The sequence below is a fragment of the Peromyscus californicus genome, unplaced genomic scaffold (genome assembly GCF_007827085.1).
Source record: "Peromyscus californicus insignis strain IS unplaced genomic scaffold, ASM782708v3 Scaffold_5__1_contigs__length_169319896, whole genome shotgun sequence".
Taxonomy (NCBI): Eukaryota; Metazoa; Chordata; class Mammalia; order Rodentia; family Cricetidae; genus Peromyscus; species Peromyscus californicus.
The window spans coordinates 135879768-135884295 of record NW_026294573.1 but is presented as its reverse complement, the minus strand read 5'-3'; positions in this window follow the sequence as shown (position 1 = coordinate 135884295).

Below are 4528 nucleotides of genomic sequence, written 5' to 3'. Positions count from 1 at the left end.
TAGGACAGGTGTCCTTATAATGTTTAACATTATAACTTAGGTTTCAGAAGAACATAAGGGGAAGCATCAAGGGGTCTGACTATCTATAAGTGTTCAAATCTTGAAATTGTAACCCTTTAAATTTTTATTTATTATTTTTAAGTGTGTGTGTGTGTGTGTGTGTGTGTGTGTGTGTGTGTGTGTGTGTGTCTGTCTGTCTGTCTGTCTGTGTCTTTATGAGTTTATGGGAATTCAGGAAACTGCAAAGGCCAGAAAAGGAGAAAATAAATTCAAGAGCCAAAAGATGTACAAGAGTGCTGTGAAATTTTGTCTTCTGAATCTGACATGGTTATAAACATTGTGAAGTCACAGCATCAATGCAGTCTCAATTCTGGCACAGGTGTAGATGATTTCTAGGCTGTGGACAGCTGCCGGGGGATGGGAAATCAATCTCCTTTTGAGAATGTGGCCAATGATCAGTTTTCCATGCTTCAGTGGATGGCCCTGCGTCAGTGCACATAAGGGCCAGCACTTTAGTGAGTTATCAAGAAAAATGAGAGAAATAAAATTTGAAAGGGGTCGTGTTGGAAGGACTTGAAGGATAAAACAGGTAAATATAATCATATTTAATTTTATGTTTGTATAAAATTCTCAAAAATTAACAAGTCTTAAAAACATTTCCATTGAATTTATTTATAATTATCTTATTTTTAAATTATACATAAACATTTATCACTAGAGAAGAAAAATATAGACCTGAAAATCTCAACTCTTTCCATCCATTCACTAGGTTTATTTTATAAAGTCTGAATATCAAATTTGAAGATAAAGCAATCTCCTTCTCATAATTCTCATTGGTATGCCATATTTTACATACCCAAATTCCTATGTATTGTATTTTAATTGAAATATGTGGTATGAATTTATTTATTTTTACCTGCTGTAGTTAATGTTTTGCGGTTTGTATATATGATCAAAAAATGATAATCCTCAAAAATATGTTTATATACTGCCATCTTCAAATATAATATGTACATACCACCATAATGGTATGCAGGCTGACAGTAGAGCATGACAGAAGGAAGATTCTGCAAGGACCAACCAGAGGGAAGGAAGAGAGGCCCCATAATAGAAAACCAAATAGAATTTATTTTTAGTTAATTAATTTATAGCTTTTGAAATCAAGTATCACTTATAGAACAAGCTGAATGTGAATTCACTATGTAGCTCACCTTGAATTCAGCCTCAGCTGCTCACATTCTGAATTACAGGTGTGTAATACCCTACACTGGCCAAGTAGCCCTCAGAGAATAAATATGAGATATAGAAAGGGAATTTATAAAATGATGATAGTGCCAATCCATAAAGAAGATACAGTAGTGTTAAATATGTCCCCCTAACACCACCACCCCAATGCCCAATGGGCAGCTCCAGCAAGATTGTATACACCTGGGGTAGGAGGGTGTAGTGACTGGAATTTTGGGTGGGAGCCTTGTGACCCTTCCCCATGTTCACGGAGGGGGTGTTAACAACCTCAATATCACTACTACAGACTTATCTATCAGCAGCATTGTTTTGGGTTCTTGACATGGATGTGGGACAAGATCTTCCGTAGGTCACTTTAGCTTTTCTGCCTAGTGATGGTGATGGTTCTGTCAAATCAAGAGAAAAGAGCTATAGTGAACAAGATAAGAATGTCTGATCTTGCTATTGCATTCAGCACAGTGCTAGGAGCGATAACAAGTTCAACAAATGGGGGGAAATAAGATAAAATAAATAATTGTTCAAATGAAAAGTACGCTATTGGAGATGGCTAACCATCCACATAAAAAAAAAAAAAACCTCTAAGAATCTACAACAAATTCCCAGAAGAAAATTTTACAGAGTCATGGAATAAAATATAAACTGCTGTGGGATGTTCTGTATGTTAAATGTGTTGCTCTGATTGGTTAATAAATAAAACACTGATTGGCCAGTAGCCAGACAGGAAGTATAGGTGGGATAAAGAGAGAGGAGAATTCTGGGAAGTGGAAGGCTGAGGCAGAGAGATGCCGCGGCCGCTGCCATGACAAGCATCATGTGAAGATACCAGTAAGCCACAAGCCATGTAGCAACTTACAGATTAATAGAAATGGGTTGATTTAAGATATAAGAATAGTTAGCAAGAAGCCTGAGCCATTAGGCCAAACAGTTTAAATAATATAAGCATCTGTGTGTTTATTTTATAAGTGAGCTGTTGGACTGCTGGGGCTTGGTGGGATGCGGAGAGAAAACTCCAGCTACAAATGGCACCCAACAGCTCGAGTTTCCACCTAAAACCTGAGAAAGACAATTCTAAAACGGAGCTAAAACAGCTTCCTAGTTGTCTCTCTCAAGTTAGCTCCAGCCTGCATGCTTGAGCTACTATATGGCGGGTTTGTGGCATGCATACTTGACCTGCAGTAGGGTGGGAATGAGGTGTCCGCAAGCAGCACATTACGCTGCTGTGTGGTGGATTTAGCCTTTGCTAGTACAAAAAAAAAAAAAAGTTTCTGGGCTACATGCTGCTTTGACAGAAGTAAAAACCCACAGCTTCTGAGAGTTGTTGGCTCCCAGAGCTGGTGGTAAATGTACCACCGCCATGTTGGGAAGCTGAGGTAGGTGGAGCCAGCAGCCACAGCAGCTGTTTTAATCTTAGAATGCTGCAGTTTAAAGCAATAGTTACACAATAAGACAGATTCAGATGGAATGAGACTTTAAATGCTTTACAATGTGTGTAAAAATGTATGTAGGCTTGAAGGATAGACAAAAAAATATATACAGTTATATAAAGAAATAGACAGTTTTTAAAAATAAAGTCTTTAAAGAGACAATAAAGGTAGTATAAAAAATAAGCCACTTAAAGATGGATATTACAGAGAATCTGGATTGTGTTGTCTTTGGGATTTTTAACTGCAGAGAAACATTTGATTGCAAAAGCTCTTGAGTTAAGCCAATATGTATATTTTAAAGATACCATGACTTCAAAATTTGGATCTAAGGATATGTTGTTTTGGAAAGGAGGCTCTGCTTTTGTTTCCACAGAAGGCCAGAGGCTATGGATTTGTTCCAGATTAAGATACATCAGGTTTGACCAGCCAAGACCTCCTAAAAGGTCTCCAATGACACCATGGTCCAGATGATCCAACATCCAGAATGGTTTCAAGACAACTGGCTCAGATGATACACCCTCACGGACTACTCCATAATCCTAAAAATTTCTTTGTGTCCCCATAAGATACAGCACCCCCTCCAGCAGGAAGTAGTAAGAGAAGTTACACTCAAATTCCCAAATATACCAAGCTTGCTTTGGAGATGGAATAGGCTCACTCCTTCTCTAAACCCAGGCATATTGCTAAAAGAAAAGGTTAAGAGATTCTTGTGTCCCAAATCATCAGAGCCCTCTGGTGTGGGACAAAGGAAAACCATTTTTTTTTTTTAAAAAAACAGGTTAAATATAAATGCAATCTCTTTCTAAAGAAGAAAAGGGGATATGAAAGGGTAGATTATTAAATATACTTTTAAAGAGCAACTTGTTTAAAATGTTTTATATTGCTATGGATTTTAGTTTATTGATACAAGTTTAAACTTAATTTTGTTATACTGTGTATATATTTCTATTCTCATTTGAGGTATTATGTCTATATAACTCATTTAGATTGTAATGGATAATTAAGAAATACAGATTAATAATTCATCTTCTATGATAGTCAAACTTATAGTCATGTTGTTTTTTAGGTATACATAGATATAATTCAATTATGTAGGTAATCCTCAAACACTTCAAAGACCTATAGAGTATGGCATTTAAAATGTTTTAAAAATTTAGACTTTCTGGATAGTGAGACATGTCTGCTCCTGGCAGCACTGATTTACTTCAGAGAGGAAGATGGGCATCGACGACACTCCATATGGAGTTTATCTTCACCTTGGCAAAAATAGCCATTTGAGCAAGAAACTGTTCTTGCCTGGACTGCTTGATTGACTGGACATGCAGGACCCATAGAAAGGTGACCACTGAACTTTGCTTGGCAAAATGGTCCTTCAGGTTCCTGATTCACAGAGGAAACTGCCAGACATTCTACAGGACACAGAAAAAAATGACTGGGAGACTATAGGCCTGTGGGCTGAAGACAGATGCCCCAACTTTACAAAGGAACTTTGGATGACTGTCCAGGCTGCCAGCTGTCTCTGTCTACTCTCACAAGACTCCCAAAAGTTGCTTGCATCCTTCTCCCATTTCTCAGGTATTATTATATCCTTCTGAGGTCTTTGATGTAGTTGAAGCTAGATAGTTACAATTTTCCTTAGTTATGATAAAAGATAAGTTAGATATGAAAACTTAGACTCACAAATATAAGATAGATAGGATATCTTCTTTAATTTTACCAAATACAAATAGACTAGACATTGTAACTGTTATTCTTGTTAGATAACTGTTTTGTTATATGTAATTTTACTATGTGAAAGTTAAAACCTTCCTTTTTTGAAATAAAAAAGAAAAGGGGAAGTGCTGTGGGATGTTCTGTAT